This window comes from Bombina bombina, chromosome 9 (assembly GCF_027579735.1).
Source record: "Bombina bombina isolate aBomBom1 chromosome 9, aBomBom1.pri, whole genome shotgun sequence".
Lineage (NCBI taxonomy): Eukaryota > Metazoa > Chordata > Amphibia > Anura > Bombinatoridae > Bombina > Bombina bombina.
Genome location: NC_069507.1, coordinates 195,951,432 through 195,970,961, shown reverse-complemented (window position 1 = coordinate 195,970,961; position 19,530 = coordinate 195,951,432). Strand labels below are relative to the sequence as shown.

At 38.9% G+C, this 19,530-nt stretch overlaps 1 protein-coding gene across 4 annotated transcripts in view; it reads left to right on the top strand.

The window, feature by feature from the left end:
• Window positions 1-19,530, top strand: part of CRTAC1 (cartilage acidic protein 1) — a 1,047,407-nt gene that overhangs the window by 757,079 nt on the left and 270,798 nt on the right. The gene's annotated exons all lie outside the window — the stretch shown is intronic.

Below are 19,530 nucleotides of genomic sequence, written 5' to 3'. Positions count from 1 at the left end.
CGGCGTCGACTGTCAAAATTGCAGCATTTTCTTTCTTAGACAGGTTTTTATGTCTGAGCTCATTCCAGTAGAAATCTAATAACAACATAGTATTACGTATGTTCTTTACTGGATTCCTATTAGGCATAAACCCTGTTTGATTTTTGTGGATTATTTAATGCAGATGTGATTTTAACAGATTGGCAATTTTTGATGTTAAAAGCTTATAGTCTACATTGAATAGAGCTATCAGTCTATAAGATGCTGGGTTTTCTAAGTCTTTGCCTTTTTTAGGTATTATTGTTTTGTTAGAAATCGGTGTCACCTGCTGCTGTAAAATTCTATAAAATTCTGTTGGATGGGCGTCAGTCCCAGGGGCTTTATTTAGCTTTGTTGCTTTTATTCCATTTGCAATTTGCTGCAATTGTTATCATTTGATTTAATTCTTGGACTACTTCAATTGGCAGTTTCGGTACTTTAACATCCTTCCAAAAAGCATCTTTTTATTCTATATTAATTCGCTCGTCTTTGTATAGTTTTTGGAAAAAATTGTAAAAAGTATTTTTAATATCCGTATTTGTTGTATATCTATTGGGACCCGCCTTAATTGCTATAATCTGATTGCGTGATTTCTGTTTTGTGATGTAAGCTAAATATTTGGCTGCTCTGCCCCTAAACCCCCCCATATAGTGCTTTAAGACATAGTTCTTCTTGAATTATATTTTGTTTAAGGAAGAGGTCACGCTGTGTTTTCGCATTTATATATTTGTCCCAATTAGCTTTAATGGGCTTAGCCAGGTACTTATTATAGGTATTCTTAACATAATTTGATAATTGTATATTCTGTTGTTTATATATATTTTTTTAAGTCCACATAGGTATGCTTTAATATCTCCACGCATGACCTCCTTCCCAGTTTCCCAAAATATTTCTACTTTGTCTATATATGCATAGTTAAAGTTTGTGAATTCCTGCCATTTATTTTTTAACCAGTTCTGAAATTTGGGGTTATGCACAAGATATTTAGGAAAGAAAATATTATTGGAATTAACTTGTTGAAGAGCTTTTACTTGCACTTCCAAAGAAATAATAGCATGGTCTGATAGGCATATATCTTTAATGTCTGTTTTTATTTCTAAACCAGCCAACCTATCCAATATCAAAAACATATCTATTCTGGACATAGTTTGATGTCCTTTTGACAGACATGTGAATGTTTTTAAGTCTGGATTTTGGATACACCATATGTCCCGAAGGCCAGTCTTGTTACAAAATCTATGTAAGGTTCGTATTTTCCTATCTCTTGTACCAGTTACTCTCATTCTATCCATATTTGCCATTAGTGTTAAGTTCATTTCTACCCCTACTATGAAATGCTTTTCAGTATAATGCATACGTTTTAATGCCAAATTATCACAAAAATTGTCTGTTTTATTGGGGCCATAGACATTACAAAAAGTAAAGATAATTTTGTCTATTTCTATATTTATAATCTGGAACCTGCCTTCTGGATCTGCTATTTGGTCTAACATTTTATAATTAAGATTGCTGTTTCTCTCTTCCTTTCCTTACCTAGGGAGTGTGGTGACATAGCAATAACCTCTCCAATCCATTTATACCTTAGTTTAGCTGTTTCTTGGTCATTCAAGTGCATTTCTTGTAGCATTGCTACATCTGGTTTGTACTGTGCTAATTCTTTAATTATTGCCTTCCTCTTAATTGGGGAGGTGATCCCCCCAACATTCCATGACAGGATCTTAAGCATTGCTTTTTGCATCTGTATCGTCATGAAATGCTATATCTGAAATAATAATGCTGAATACTATGTTATTAGAAGAGGTAGAGATAGAGGCCACGGGCAAGGGGAGAGGGAGAAGAGAGAGAGAGAGAGAGAGAGAGAGAGAGAGAGAGAGAGAGAGAGAGAGAGAGAGAAAATGGGGGGGGGGGGGGGATTGATAGTTAAAAATGTAAAGATTTTTTACATACATAATGTAAGATAAATGAAAACCTGCATGTACCAGAATAGGACCTAGCTAGAGTACATTCTACAAAAACATCACACACATATGTCTGCATATCAAATTCATATAGTCTATAATGCACCAAAATATAAACAGAGGACACATGATGATATAACAGAAATAAAAACCTGTATGGATCAGCAAAAAACCTAGCTGGGATACATTCTTCAAAAACACCACACACATGTGTCTGTATATCAAAACCATATAGACTCTAGTGCGCCTGAGTAAAAAAAAAAGAGAAAAAGTAAAACACAGCGCAAATATAAGAAAAAACAGAAACAGTATCATCAAATTTAAAAACATAACGCTCCATTCTTTTAGGTCAGCAAAAACAGGGAGAGAAAAAAAAGATGTTTTATATTTAATCTAATCCCATATTTTTACAAAAGTCTTGTGCTTCTTGGACATTTTTTAGGGTTATTGTGTCTCCATTTTTAATTATAACTAATTTAGCTGGATATACCAGCCTGACATTAATTTTAGCTTCAATTAACTTGGAGCAATAGAGGGACATTTCCTTTCTTTTGGCAGAAGTTTCTGCCGAGAAATCCTGAAATAAAAAAATATTTTCCTCTTGCATCATTAAGGCAATGCTCCTCCTATAGATCCTAAGGTAATTTACTTTGTCCTGGAAATTCAGGAACCTGGCTATAATAGGTCTTGGTCTAGTTGTTCCATCTAGGTTCCGTCTAGGTTCTTCCGTATAGGACCTATTCTATGAATCCTCTCTACTTGGATAGGATGTGTAGATGTTATATTGAGCAAGTTTGGAAGGGTATCTGTAATGAAATTCATTACATTTTGATATTCTGTAGTTTCTGGTACCCCAAAAATTCTTATGTTATTTCGCCTGGAGCGGTCCTCCAGGTCTTCCAGTCTTGCTTGAAAATTAAGTGTGTCATTACTGTGTTGTAAATCAGTGTGTTCAAGATTGCTAATCCTATCTTCTAGATCAGAAACCCTTACTTCTACTTCATTCTTTCTTGAGGCGAACTGTCTGATTTCATTTGTCAATGTGCTAATCTCTTGTTTAATATCTATTTTAAGTGATTCTAATTGGGGTGAAATAGCTTTTGTTATTTGTACCACTATGTCAGCTATCCCAGCATTAGTAACATTTATATCTGACTGTTCTTGTGGTTGTTCTAAATTTATCTCTGTTGGTTTGATGTTTTTTTTTTCTCTCTGGTTTTTGGCGCCATGGCTGGTGAATTGCGTTTTACAGCTGCCATATATTTTTCCATTCGGAAAGAGTGATTTTTTATTTTTTTTATTTTAAATGTGATTTAGTAAAAAGGGGAAAACAATGTGCTAACGTGTGTGTTGACAAACTCAAATTGTGTTTATGTATTTAAATGTGTTTAGATGTGTGTCTAGTGTCTAAGTGGGTCATGGAGTTTTAGCGTGCTTAAAAAATAAAAAAAAAAGTGCGTATAGGCCATGTCAGCCAAAACCAGAGGAGATATCCCCATTCTCTTCTTTTATGTTAAAGAAGAGATATTATATAACAAATTCCTGCAACCAATTATATCAATACTAGTCTAAATAGTACAATACCAAAACAGTTAGAGATATTTCCCAAATACTGAATAACTTAATCAGACTTTACAGTTTAAGTATGCAAAACCTTAATACCAGGTGTAGTAAAGACCTAGAATTTAAATTGTACAATTCCCTTTTATAAAAGCTAGTCTCTATGTACCTTTCAACAGAAATACATATATTACATTTATATTCTATTTGTAGACTCTTAACAAGTGTCTCAGATCTTCCTTATGGGTATTGTGTAGCAATATAGCCCAATGTATTAATCTATATTGCTTTTACTGAGTATCGATTGACCCATACTTATGACAGTCAGTCCAGCTGTTTTAACTTTAATTAAGTGTGTTTGGCTTTTTACAGTCTCCTACCCATTGGGTTATGGGAGGGTCATCTTCAGAATAGTGTTAATAACTCAGGGTTTTCTTTGGGATTAGCGTCTTCCAGATACACAGTTACTTAAGTCAAAACCACTGTATGGCTCCAGATATCTTCTCTTCTCCCCTCCTGTCTGGGTCTGTATGGTCTGTTTGTTGCAGGTTTTTCGGGGTCCTCTAGTTTATCAGAAAATTAGCCAATTTTGGCTCCTACCCTTAGGGTTATGGGAGAAGAAATGGCTTACGTTGTGGATCAGACTATGAGGCCAATTTATTAAAGGTCTTTCAGACCTGATCCGACAGTGCGGATCAGGTCTGCAAGACCTCGCTGAATGTGGAGAGCAATACGCTCTCTGTATTCAGCATTGCACCAGCAGCTCATAAGAGCTGCTGGTGCAACGCCGCCCCCTGCAGACTCACGACCAATGGGCCGCCAGCAGGGATGGACAGGGTTATGGAGCAGCGGTCTTTAGAAACACGGCCCTTCAAGCTCCATTTGGAGCTTGATAGATAGGCCTCTATAGCTCTAAGGCTGGGGATTTCCCCGGTTATCCACTATGCAGTATAGTCCAGTTGGTGTTTTTTCCCCACTTCCTCTACTATCAGAGATAATTATACCTCTGGCTCCTTGAATCCAGGATTAAGCGCAGAGACTAAATTTGTGAGTTACTTAATGCTGTTAGTCTGATATAGAGTTAGGTTAGTTTAGCATGCAGCAGTTGGGATCTCTATAGCTCACCTTTAGCTACTATGTACTTGCTGTTGCACATGAATAAAACATGTTTCGTATGTGTCTACTATGTTTTTTTAGTTTAAACACAGTTCCTTAGTAGCAGCTGGATTGCAGTGTTGCAAAGAGCAAAAAAGCAGGTGCGGTTTGTCAGGGCATATTAGGCAAGTCAAAGCGTTAAGCATTTGCTGAAGGGCCACAGTCTACATGTTTATTATGCTTGTTAGTAGCAGAGGGTTAGAGCTATAGAAAAAAGGAGAAAGAGAGAAAAAATAGTACCGTTCTCTGTGCAGCTGCTGTCCGTTCTACTGCTTCCCTGTCGGTAATTGAGCCCAGTCACATCTCGGTGATGTCACACGCTGACTGCGTGTCTGTAGCAGAAATGTGAGATTAGATATCCTGTTAAGTACTGACCTAATTGTTGCGGTCTTAAGTAGAGGATACTGGAGATATTGACCGGAATAAATCCTGCTTGTACTAGCTCTTTGTAAATTGTTGGAGCTGCTTCAGCCACAAAGCTATTAGACTTCCGTAGTGCTTACTCTCACTTTGGGTCCAGGCCGGTCTGTCTACCCGGGCCAAGGTAAGTGCACCAGTTGAGAGATGGATTTTTGTTGCAGTGCGCTAAGCTGTACACCACTTGCTCATCACCTTACGCTCCGCCCTGCACCGGAATTCGCCTGTTTACCCCTTAATATTTTTTTGGTCAGTGTGTAAAAGGTTGTGTTTTTTCCCCCATAACAATTCAAAAGAAAATGGGCTAGCAAAACACTTGCATATAGATGGGTTGAACTGCATGCATCTCATGCCATTTTCTCCCTAAGAGAAGGGAGAGAAAAGAAGGGGAGAAAAGGTAGGGAAAGGAAAGAAGGGAGAGAGAGGGGGGGTAGAGAGTAGAAAAAAGTGGAGAGGGAGAGGAGAAAAGGAGGGAAGGGAGGGAAAAAGTGGGGAGGGAAATAAAGGAGTGAATGAAGGGAGCAAGGGAGGGAGTTGAGAGAAAGAAGGGAGGGAAGTGAGGGAGTGAGTTGATAGAGGAAGGTAGTTGAGGGAGGATGAAAGGGAAAGAAGGGAGAGAGGAAGAGAGGGAAAGAAAAATACACTTTGAAACAATCACTACCCTTCACATGCAACAGCATACAGTAATTACCATCATTCAAGTAATTAAACTTTTTAAGTGTCCGTTTACTATTTACTCTGTGGGTTCATGAATGCAGAGAAAGCTAGCTATTAGTAGCTAACATACATTAGCGCTGAGAGTTTATGATTAGACATCACATGGATGCAGAGAAAGCTAGCTATTAGTAGCTAACATACATTAGTGCTGAGAGTTTATGATTAGACATCACATGAATGCAGAGAAAGCTAGCTATTAGTAGCTAACATACATTAGCGCTGAGAGTTTATGATTAGACATCACATGAATGCAGAGAAAGCTAGCTATTAGTAACTAACATACATTAGCTCTGAGAGTTTATGATTAGACATCACAACTGATCTAAGCAGTACACAGACGCATCCAGTCTGTTAGTTACTGAGACCTGCAATAAGCACTGTGCTCACAGACCCACCACAGCTGATAAGGGGAGGCAGCATATCAGCACAAAAATGCCGGCAGCTCTAAATGAAGCAATGGTTTAAAGCAGCACTGCCTGTGAAGAGCGACCTTAATCAGTGCTCGTGCCTTGTCTTCTCTGTAAGAGCCTAAACTTTATCGCTCACTGTACTGTGTGCTGGCTTTTAGAGAGAGGAAAGGGCAGATGTGCTGCCCCTTCCAAATCTGCTGCCCAATGCACCAGCCTTGTTGGCCTAGGCCATAATACGCCCCTGGTGTATAGCCATCGTTCACGTGCAGTGTTTATCTTAGGATCAACAGTGCATTGTCACTCAATTTTAAACAAAAGCATTTTTGCAATATACTTCCATTAGAAAAATGTCAGTTATTACTGTTTTTCAGTGGGATACGCACATATGCTGTGAGGGCCTCTGTACCAGTATCCAAATACCTCACCTTCTCACAGAGGACTACATTACGAGTGGCACACTAACTGTTGTGCTCGAGCAAAATGAGCTTTATCACACTCAAATCGCATCAGGAGTATTGCACGTATTACTAGTTGAAAGTAAATGTGAACGCGTGAGCGCAATCACAATTTATGCTGGTTGGGTTAGCGAGACTTTAGAGCTCTGGTTAACTTTAGGCTTGAATAAAAAGTTGCACAAAACACTTAAAAAAACACATTACGCAGTACACTTACAGTCATAACCTTATCTATTAAACATGATTAAAAAAAATTAAAAAAATATTGCTTAAAAATGTTATATGGGCTCAAAGATATGAGGTCTCAGGTATAAAAAGAAAGGCTGCAAAAGGGCTTTAACATAGAGATACATACATATACATCTCTAAACATGTATATGTGTGTATATATATATATATATATATATATATGTGTGTGTGTGTGTTTATATGTGTGTACATATGTATTTATATTAGTATATATGTAATTACAGACATATATACACATACACTCACAGGCCACTTTATTAGGTACACCTGTCAATTGCTTGGTAACACAAATTGCTAATCAGCCAATCATATGGCAGCAGCTCAATGCATTTAGGTATCTAGACGTGGTGAAGATGACTTGCTGAAGTTCAAACTGAGCATCAGAATGGGGAAGAAAGGAGATTTAAGTAACTTTGAAAGTGGCATGGTCATTGGTGCCAGACTGGCTGGTCTGAGCATTTCAAAAACTGCTGATCTACTGGGATTTTAACGCACAACCATCTCTAGGGTTTACAGAGAATGTTCAGAAAAAACATAATTTATGCTTACCTGATGAATTTATTTCTCTTGTGGTGTATACATTCCACGGATCATCCATTACTTGTGGGATATTCTCCTTCCCAACAGGAAGTTGCAAGAGGATCACCCACAGCAGAGCTGCTATATAGCTCCTCCCCTAACTGCCATATCCAGTCATTTGACCGAAAACAAGCAGAGAAAGGAGAAACCATAGGGTGCAGTGGTGACTGTAGTTTAAAATTAAAAAATACCTGCCTTAAAATGACAGGGCGGGCCGTGGACTGGATACACCACAAGATAAATAAATTTATCAGGTAAGCATAAATTATGTTTTCTCTTGTAAGGTGTATCCAGTCCATGGATCATCCATTACTTGTGGGATACCAATACCAAAGGTAAAGTACACGGATGAAGGGAGGGACAAGACAGGTACTTAAACGGAAGGTACCACTGCCTGTAAAACCTTTTTCCCAAAAATAGCCTCCGAAGAAGCAAAAGTATCAAATTTGTAGAATTTTGAAAAAGTATGAAGCGAAGACCAAGTCGCCGCCTTGCAAATCTGTTCAACAGAAGCCTCATTTTTAAAGGCCCATGTGGAAGCCACAGCTCTAGTAGAATGAGCTGTAATCCTTTCTGGAGGCTGCTGGCCAGCAGTCTCATAGGCTAAGCGGATTATGTTTCTTAGCCAAAAAGAAAGAGAGGTTGCCGAAGCCTTTTGACCTCTCCTCTGTCCAGAGTAGACAACAAACAAAGCAGATGTTTGACAAAAATCTTTAGTAGCTTGTAAGTAAAACTTTAAAGCACGAACAACGTCCAGATTGTGTAACAGACGTTCCTTCTTTGAAGAAGGATTAGTACACAAAGACGGAACAACAATCTCTTGATTGATATTCTTATTAGATACCACCTTAGGTAAAAACCCAGGTTTGGTACGCAGAACTACCTTATCTGCATGGAAGATCAGATAAGGAGAATCACATTGTAAGGCAGATAACTCGGAAACTCTACGAGCCGAGGAAATAGCTACCAAAAAAAGAACTTTAAGAACCAAATTTAAGCTCCAAGGTGGAGCAACAGGTTTTAACACAGGCTTGATTCTAACTAAAGCCTGACAAAATGCCTGAACGTCTGGGACATCCGCTAGACGCTTATGCAAAAGAATAGATAGTGCAGAAATCTGTCCCTTTAAGGAACTAGCTGACAATCCTTTCTCCAATCCTTCTTGGAGAAAGGATAATATCCTGGGAATCCGGACCTTACTCCATGAGTAGCCCTTGGATTCACACCAATAAAGATATTTACGCCATATCTTATGATAGATTTTCCTGGTGACAGGCTTTCGTGCCTGAATTAAGGTATCAATGACTGACTCAGAGAAACCACCCTTTGATAAAATCAAGCGTCCAATCTCCGGCAAGTCAGCCTCAGAGAAATTAGATTTGGATGGTTGAAAGGACCTTCAAGTAGAAGGTCCTGTCTCATCGGCAGAGTCCATGGTGGAAAGGATGACATGTCCACCAGATCTGCATACCAAGTCCTGCGTGGCCATGCAGGCGCTATCAAGATCACCAATGCTCTCTCCTGCTTGATTTTGGCAATCAGACGAGGGAGCAGAGGAAATGGTGGAAACACATAAGCCAGGTTGAAGGACCAAGGCGCTGCTAGAGCATCTATCAGCATTGCCTTGGGGTCCCTGGACCTGGATCCGTAACAAGGAAGCTTGGAATTCTGGCGAGACGCCATGAGATCCAGTTCTGGTTTGCCCCAACGATGAACCAATTGTGCAAACACCTCCGGATGGAGTTCCCACTCCCCCGGATGAAAAGTCTGTCGACTTAGAAAATCTGCCTCCCAGTTCTCTACACCTGGGATATAAATAGCTGATAGATGGCAAGAGTGAATCTCCGCCCAGCGAATTATCTTTGAGACTTCTAACATCGCTAGGGAACTCCTTGTTCCCCCTTGATGGTTGATGTAAGCCACAGTCGTGATGTTGTCTGACTGAAATCTGATGAACCTCAGTGTCGCTAGCTGAGGCCAAGCCTGAAGAGCATTGAAAATCGCTCTTAGTTCCAGAATGTTTATTGGAAGGAGTGTCTCCTCCTAAGTCCACGGTCCCTGAGCCTTCAGGGAGTTCCAGACTGCACCCCAATCTAGAAGGCTGGCATCTGTCGGTACAATTGTCCAATCTGGCCTGCGAAAGGTCATACCTTTGGACAGATGGACCCGAGATAGCATCCAGAGAAGAGAATCTCTGGTCTCTTGATCCAGATTTAGTAGAGGGGACAAATCTGTGTAAACCCCATTCCACTGACTGAGCATGCATAGTTGCAGCGGTCTGAGATGTAGGCGTGCAAAAGGCACTATGTCCATTGCCGCTACCATTGAGCCGATTACTTCCATGCACTGAGCCACCGAAGAGCGAGGAATGGAATAAAGAACATGGCAGGAATTTAGAAGTTTTGATAACCTGGACTCCGTCAGGTAAATTTTCATTTCTACAGAATCTATCAGAGTCCCTAGGAAGGAAGGAAAGGAGGGGGGGTAGAGAACTCTTTTCCTCGTTCACCTTCCACCCATGCGACCTCAGAAATGCCAACACTATGTCCGTATGAGACTTGGCAACTTGGAAGTTTGACGCCTGAATCAGGATGTCGTCTAAATAAGGGGCCACTGCTATGCCCCGCGGCCTTAGGACCGCCAGAAGCGACCCCAGAACCTTCGTAAAAATTCTTGGGGCTGTAGCTAACCCAAAGGGAAGAGCTACAAACTGGTAATGCCTGTTTAGGAAGGCAAACCTGAGAAACCGATGATGATCTTTGTATATCGGAATGTGAAGATAAGCATCCTTTAAACCCACTGTAGTCATGTATTTGTTTAAGATCTTTAGATCCAAAATTGGTCTGAAGGTTCCCTCTTTTTTGGGAACCACAAACAGATTTGAGTTAAATCCCTGTCCCTGTTCCTCCTTTGGAACTGGATGGATCACTCCCATAACTAGGAGGTCTTTTACACAGTGTAAGAATGCCTCTTTCTTTATCTGGTTTGCAGATAATTGAGAAAGGTGAAATCTCCCTTTTGGAGGGGAAGCCTTGAAGTCCAGAAGATATCCCTGGGATATCATTTCCAACGCCCAGGGATCCTGGACATCTCTTGCCCACGCCTGGGCGAAGAGCGAAAGTCTGCCCCCTACTAGATCCATTACCGGATAGGGGGCCGTTCCTTCATGCTGTCTTAGAGGCAGCAACAGGCTTTTTGGCCTGCTTACCCTTGTTCCAGGTCTGGTTAGGTCCCCAGACCGTCTTGGACTGAGTAAAAGTTCTCTCTTGTTTTGCATTAGAGGAAGTTGATGCCGCACTTGCCTTGAAATTTCGAAAGGCACGAAAATTAGACTGTTTGGCCCTTGATTTGGACCTATCCTGAGGAAGGGCATGACCTTTTCCTCCAGTGATATCAGCAATAATCTCCTTCAAACCAGGCCCGAATAGGGTCTGCCCCTTGAAGGGAATGTTAAGCAGCTTAGACTTTGAAGTAACGTCAGCTGACCATGATTTAAGCCATAGCACTCTGCGCGCCTGGATAGCAAAACCAGAATTCTTAGTTTAGTCAAATGAACAATGGCATCAGAAACAAAAGAATTGGCTAGCTTAAGTGCTCTAAGCTTGTCAAGTATGTCATCCAATGGAGTCGCTACCTGTAAAGCCTCTTCCAGAGACTCAAACCAGAACGCCGCAGCAGCAGTGACAGGAGCAATGCATGCAAGGGGCTGTAGGATAAAACCTTGTTGAATAAACATTTTCTTAAGGTAACCCTCTAACTTTTTATCCATTGGATCTAAGAAAGCACAACTGTCCTCGACAGGGATAGTAGTACGCTTTGCTAGAGTAGAAACTGCTCCCTCCACCTTAGGAACTGTCTGCCATAAGTCCCGTGTGGTGGCATCTATTGGAAACATTTTTCTAAAAATAGGAGGGGGAGAGAACTGCACACCTGGTCTATCCCATTCCTAAGTAATAATTTCTGTAAACCTTTTAGGTATTGGAAAAACATCAGTGCACACCGGCACTGCATAGTATTTATCCAGTCTGCACAATTTCTCTGGCACTGCAATTGTATCACTGTCATTCAGAGCAGCTAAAACCTCCCTAAGTAACACGCGGAGGTGTTCAAGCTTAAATTTAAATGTAGAAATATCAGAATCAGGTTGCATCATCTTCCCTGAGTCAGAAATAACACCCACAGAAAGAAGCTCTCCTTCTTCAGCTTCTGCATATTGTGAGGCAGTATCAGACATAGCTCTTAAAGCGTCAGTATGCTCTGTATTTCGTCTAACTCCAGAGCTATCTCGCTTTCCTCTAAATTCAGGTAGTCTGGCTAATACCACTGACAGTGTATTATCCATGACTGCCGCCATGTCTTGTAAAGTAAACGCTATGGGCGCCCTAGATGTACTTGGCGCCATTTGAGCGTGAGTCCCTTGAGCGGGAGTCAAAGGGTCTGACACGTGGGGCGAGTTAGTCGGCATAACTTCCCCCTCGTCAGATTCCTCTGGTGATAAATTTTTTACAGACAGAATATGATCTTTATTGCTTAAAGTGAAATCAGTACATTTGGTACACAATGGCTTTTAAACATAATGAACAAGGAGTTTCCTCTATGTCAGACAAGTTTGTACAGACTAGCAATGAGACTAGCAAGCTTGGAAACCACTTTAAATCAAGTTAACAAGCAAATATAAGAAACGGTACTGTGCCTTTAAGAGAAACAAATTTTGTCAGAATTTGAAAAACAGTGAAAAAAGGCAGTAAATCAAACGAAATTTTTACAGTGTGTATAATAAACTAACAGAGCATTGCACCCACTTGCAAATGGATGATTAACCCCTTAGTTCAAAAAACGGATCAAAAAAACGATATAGACGTTTTTTAACAGTCACACCAAACTGCCACAGCCTTGCTGTGGGCCTACCTTCCCCAACAATCGATTTTGGAAAGCCTAAGAGCCCTTTAGAGATGTCCTATAGCATTCAGGGGACTCCTGGAGGAAGCTCGATGTCTCAGTCTGTAAAAGTTACTGCGCAAAAAAGCGCTAAATCAGGCCCCTCCCACTCATAGTAACACAGTGGAAAGCCTCAGGAAACTGTTTCTAGGCAAATTTAAGCCAGCCATGTGGAAAAAAACTAGGCCCCAATAAAGTTTTATCACCAAAGTATATATAAAAACGTTTAAACATGCCAGCAAACGTTTTATATTGTAAATATAAAAGAGTATTACCTCAGAAAGTAAGCATGATACCAGTCGCTATTAAATCACTGTATTCAGGCTTACCTTACATAAATTTGGTAACAGCAGCATTTTCTAGCATTCACATCTTCTAGAAAAAATCTTAACTGCACATACCTCATAGCAGGATAACCTGCACGCCATTCCCCCGCTGAAGTTACCTCTCTCTTCAGTCATGCGTGAGAACAGCAATGGATCTTAGTTACAGCCTGCTAAGATCATAGAAATCACAGGCAGATTCTTCTATTTTTCTGCCTGGGACAAAATAGTACAACTCCGGTACCATTTAAAAATAACAAACTTTTGATTGAAGCAAGATAACAGCTACATTTCACCACTTTCCTCTTACTACCTCCATGCTTGTTGAGAGTTGCAAGAGAATGACTGGATATGGCAGTTAGGGGAGGAGCTATAAAGCAGCTCTGCTGTGGGTGATCCTCTTGCAACTTCCTGTTGGGAAGGAGAATATCCCACAAGTAATGGATGATCCGTGGACTGGATACACCTTACAAGAGAAAGAGAAAATATCCAGTGAGCGGCAGTTGTGTGGACAAAAATGCCTTGTTGGTGTCAGAGGAGAATGGGCAGACTGGTTTGAGATGATAGAAAGGCAACAGTAACTCAAATAACCACTCGTTACAACCTAGGTATGCAGAATAACATCTCAACAGCATGTACCATCTCAACAGCATGTGTGCATTTAACATTGCACAAGCATTTCTTGTCAATCGGCCGCTAGCAGGAGGTTTCAATCATCCCAATCGTATCTGATCAGGATGATTGCAGTCTACCACCTAAAAGGTAGCAGACAAGTTTAGGAGCAGTGGTCTTACATCCGCTGCTTCTTAACTTCAGTTTCCCGATTGCCCGAAACTACCCACGGAAATAGCAGCATCCGCTGCTTATTGAATCTCCCCTGTGGAGTGAAATACCTTGTACCAGCTTTACTTGTATTTTAGTTCTTAAAACTCTATTGCAGTGCCACTAGGCACTCAGCTTTTTGTTACACTGTAAAGGAGTTGTCTGCTGCTCTGCAGATGTGTTTTAACATTGTTAAAGGGACAATCAAGGCCAAAATAAACTTTCATGATTCAGATGGGGCATGTGATTTTAAACAACTTTCCAATTTACTTTTATCACCAATTTTGCTTTGTTCTCTTGGTAGTCTTAGTTTAAAGCTAAACCTAGGTAAGCTCTTATGATAATTTCTTTGACCTTGAAGGCTGCCTCTAATCTGAATGCATTTTGACAATTTTTCACCACTAGAGGACATTAGTTCACGTGTGTCATATAGATAACATTGAGCTCACGCACGTGAAGTTACCTAGGAGTCAGCACTGGCAGGCTAAAATGCAAGTCTGTCAAAATGAGCTGAAATAATGGGGCAGTTTGCAGGAGCATAGATACAAGGTAATGACAGAGGTAAAATGTGTATTATTATAACTGTGTTGGTTATGCAAAACTGGGGAATGGGTAATAAAGGGATTATTTATCTTTTGAAACCCAAAAAAAATTCTGGTGTTGACTGTCTTTAACTGTAACAATATTGTTGAAATTTGTATAGAAGAGAAGGACGTAGCTACCATGTAAATAGGGTATTTGAGGATATATAGTGCATGACGTAGTAACTACATCAATTTGGCTTAAGGGGTTAATGATTTTTCTACAACTTTCAATATTAAAGTCTATGGGGAGTTTTGTAGATAATGATCAAGTCCATAGTTTTCTACAAGTAGCAGCTCAATACTATATAATCATTGGTGTTGCAAATATAATGGTGTACAAGGATCTGAATCAGTGTTAATTTTGACGGAAAGTTTCAATTTAGTCTTAGTTTTAGTCTTTTGACTAAAATGCCATTTTAGTTTTATTCATATTTTAGTCATCTGAATTGTTTTATTTTTAGTCTAGTTTTAGTCGACTGAATCTCCAATACATTTTAGTCAACTAAATAATCTCCAGTAGATTTTAGTCAACTAAAATCTAAGGGGTTTAGTTAAAGTGTAATGCATTATTTAAGCATTTCTCTATCATTTGCAAACTGATTACATACTCCAGGAGTAAACATAACACCTGTTAATATTTATGGTATTAAGGTTTAAACATGCAATACAGACACAGATTTAGCCGTTGTGATATGTAACATCTTTATTAAACTTAAAATTAAATAAAACCAAGTTTCATAAACAAACAGAAGTGCAACTTTAACTACTGACTTTTTTCTGCGGCTGGAGTTTGGTCGTTAGATTTCTAACGCTCACTTCAGCCACGACTCTAAATACCGGAGTTAGAAAGATCCCATTGAAAAGATAGGATACGCAATTGACGTAAGGGGATCTGCGGTATGGAAAAGTCGCGGCTGAAAAGTGAGCGTTAGACCCTTTTTTGACTGACTCCAAATACCGGCGGTAGCCAAAAACCAGCATTAGGAGCCTCTAACGCTGGTTTTCACGGCTACCGCCAAACTCCAAATCTAGGCCATACTGATTAAAAGCATATAAATTATATTTAAAAATTGTAATACAGCTTTTCATTAAATTACATTTTCCATCTGTTTTTTTTTTTTTAAAGAAAATCTATTTTTTAGAGCCTGTATGTTTTCTTTATATGAAGTAAGAATAAAAATTGAGAATTTCATAAGGTTATAATATGACTAAAGCTAGCCTGAAAGATATATGTACAAGGAGACCTTATGTGTAATAAGGAAGCGAGATGCACTGCCCTGGTAATTGAAAGTCAGAGAAATGACTAGGGTTTAACAAGACTTGTCTGGGGTGTATTTATCAAACATGTGTTGAAGAAATTTTGCCCCCATTATTGTAGTTGTTGGGAGGTGACTTCATTTCAAGGATAGAAAAATCATGTACCTTGGAAGCTTGTTTCTTTTCAATCTTCGGAAGCACGTACCTTATCAGAATTTTATTTTATTAATTTTTAAATGAATGTATTTTATCTGTAGTATTGTTGTTAATGTAATACACAAAACTCAGCTTGTTACCAATATAACATGCTTAAGAAATTAAATGTTGTATTGCCCTTTGTGGAAAAGAACCTGAAACGCAACCCAAACTCACCACCCAATCGTCACCATTAATTAAATTCAATATATACACAAAGATAATAATTGTAGGAGACCACTCAGGTCATATTTATTAAACATAATAACATTTAACAAATGTAATCTAAATAAATAGAATCCAAAGGGGAGTGGGCTCCGGTTCCCAACATAAGACAGTCAACTGATGTAATAAAAATCCATAATTTATTACAAACGGTTAAAAGCATAACATAAGTGATATTAGAAATAAGAACAAACACAGGTAAGTGTGGTCCAGGTCCAATGCAGCCGCGTTTCGTGCGCATGTGCACTTGGTCACTGCATACCAGTGACCGGACCACAGCACACACATTTTTATACCCAACATTTAAAGCTGTATATACTTTAATATGAAATGTACATATTACCTGGTAAGCGTGTGCAAAAGAAACCCTTGTTATCTAAAATTTACTTACTAATAACTGACTGCAGTAATCATATTGAAAATCATATACATTTCATAATTCCCTCAAAAAAATATCACCATAAATATCTATATAATTCCATATCATCTTATTTAATGAATTAGAAACACTGAGGACCCTGGTGAATGTACCTGTTTAATTTAAAATTACTCAGGCTGCACTTAAAATATATCAAATTCTTTCCACTTGTTTCCTGTTTCTGCACAGTTTAAAAAAGCTCACACATAAGTCAAATTACCTTGTATTTGTCATATTTTGTAAATGTTAGACATCTAAAAATAATAGTCAAGTACAATTTTACTTACATACAATCATACCCTTGTACACTTAACTATTTGTATGTGGACCTACATATCTTTTGTAAAACTTAGAAATAATGATTTTGTTGTAAGATGTCATGATAAGCATTTATTTGTTTTATTTATTGAATGATTTGTGGATTGATTTAGTTATTATAAAAATAAAAATAATTTTAGATTAATATTTCTGTTTGAATGCCAGTTGCTTTAAAAATGTGAGTGGTGTGTGGGTGGCGAGAAAGTGGAAGTAAAGTACATTTTAATAAAATTCATAGCAAAACTATGATTTCAAAAGCTCATCAATTTATCTGGCCCAAAAATAGATGATTTACTGTTTTTTTCAACATTTATTCTGCTTTTTACATTAAATTCTATGATCTAATATATCTTCCCACTGGTCCATTTTATGACTGGTATCTTTGAAGTAGAGCATATTATTTTATTTTTTTTCTATTTCAGCATACTTCTTTTAAGTAAATCAATATAAAAATTACAGATGACTGATAAACTTTCAAAATGTACTTCAAAATCCCCATCTAATTGTTATTGATCTTAATATAACACACTACATTCATTTACCTGTTTTAAACACTTGGTAAAAATTAGATGTGGTTCTAGAAATACCTATATACAAGGTATCTTGCATTATTGATATAAATGTATTAAAAGTAGCACATTAGACAAATAGAAAAATATTAAATTACTTTATTTTCTATGTAAAACTTCTAAAACTGTTCTCCTTCATTTACATGACACCATAAAAAGGGACATGGATGTATAGCCAACTAGCAGTGGATCTCACTGCAGCTGTTGATAGACTGTTTGGCCTGTATCTTTTTGAGACAGGACCTAATACTCAGGTTTAAATATTTAACTCTTTAAATGGCAGATAATGGTTTGCCAAAATATAAACTGCTAATGGAACAGAGCAATGTTTCTAAATATTATATTCCTTTGGTGGAAATTGTGAAATTAAAATCTATGACCTTTTTAAACCCATACTTTTGACCAGTTGTTGCTATGTTTGTGTGTATGTGTGTGTATATATATATATATATATGTGTGTGTGTGTGTGTGTGTGTATATATATATGTGTGTGTATATATATATATATATATATATATGTGTATGTGTGTATATATGTATGTATATATATATATATATATATATATATATATATGTGTGTGTGTATATATATATATATATATACACACACAGTAGATATATATATTTGTATATATGTGTATATAGATAGAGTGATATATACACACACACTTTTTATATATATATATATATATATATATATATATATGTGTGTATATATATATATATATATATATATATGTATATATATACATAATAGCTTAATGTCATCAGAAATGAAATCAGCTCTCAACATAATTCCATTCTCTCACCCCCTCAAATGTTCTCAATCAACCACAACCCACATAACCTTAAACTTAGCTCATTCTCCCCTGTTACTGAGGAAGATGTCTCAACACTTATACTGCACTCTCACCTCACTACCTGTCCCCTTGACCCTATCCCCTCACAGCTACTCCCCTCCCTCTCTGCTACCCTTACCCCTATACTAACACACATTTTCAACCTCTTCCCTCAGCACTGGTATATTTCCCTCATCGTTGAAACATGCACTGGTCACACATATCCTCAAAAAACCTTCCCTTGTTCCTACCTCCCCATCCAACTACCGCCCTATTTCCCTCCTCGCTCTTGCCTCAAAGCTTCTCAAAAAACTAGTATATGCACGCCTATCCCATTTCCTTACGTTAAACTCCCTTCTTGACCCACTGCAATCTGGATTTCGTCCCCATAACTCCACAGAGACAGCAATTGTTAAGGTTACCAACGACCTACTTACAGCAAAATCAAGACCACTTCTTTCTGCTTATCCTCCTTGATCTGTCCGCAGCCTTTGATACTGTTCATCACCCTCTTTTGCTCCAAAACCTCCAATCCTTCGGCATCTGTGACACAGCCCTCTTGTGGCTCTCTTCCTACCTGTCAAACCGTACCTTTAGTGTAGCCTTCTCTGGGACCTCCTTTGCACCAACACCACTTTCTGTCAGAGTACCGCAAGGCTCTGTCCTCAGTCCCCTTCTCTTCTCAATCTACACGTCATCACTAGGTTCCCTAATAAAGTCCCACGGTTTTCAATATCATTTGTATGCCGATGACACCCAAATCTACTTCTCTGCACCAGACCTATCTCCTTCCTTGCTAACCCGTGTCACTAACTGTCTTTCTCACATCTCTTCCTGGATGTCCTCTCACTACCTCAAGCTAAATCTCTCCAAAACTGAGCTCCTCATTTTCCCCTCTTCTTCCAAAATCTCCACCCCCAATCTCTCTATAATTGCCGACAACTCAATCATTACCCCTACCCCGCATGCCCAATTTCTCAGGGTCACATTTGACTCAGATCTTTCTTTCACTACTCACATTCAGCCCTTGGCTAAAGCCTGCCGCTTCCACCTTAAAAACATCTCTAAAATTAGACACTTCCTTACACAAGACACAAATAAGATTTTAATCCACTCTCTCATTCTTTCCCACCTCGATTTCTGCAACTCTGTCCTCTCTGGTCTCCCCACCTGCAGCCTAGCTCCTTTACAATCCATAATGAATGCCTCTGCCAGACTCATCTTCCTTACACATCGCTCTTCATCTGCTGCACCTCTCTGCCAATCCCTTCACTGCCTTATTCTTGCCTCTAAGATCAAATACAAAATTCTCACCCTGACATACAAAGCCCTCAACTGCACTGCTCCCCCCTATATCTCAAACCTTGTCTCCAGATACTCTCCCTCCCGTCCCCTTCGCTCCGCTCATGACCTCCTCCTTTCCTCCTCTCTTGTTAACTCATCACACTCCCAAGCGCTCCCTAAAGACTCTACTGTTCAGGGATGCATACAACCTATGCTAACCTTACTTTATACCAGTTCCTC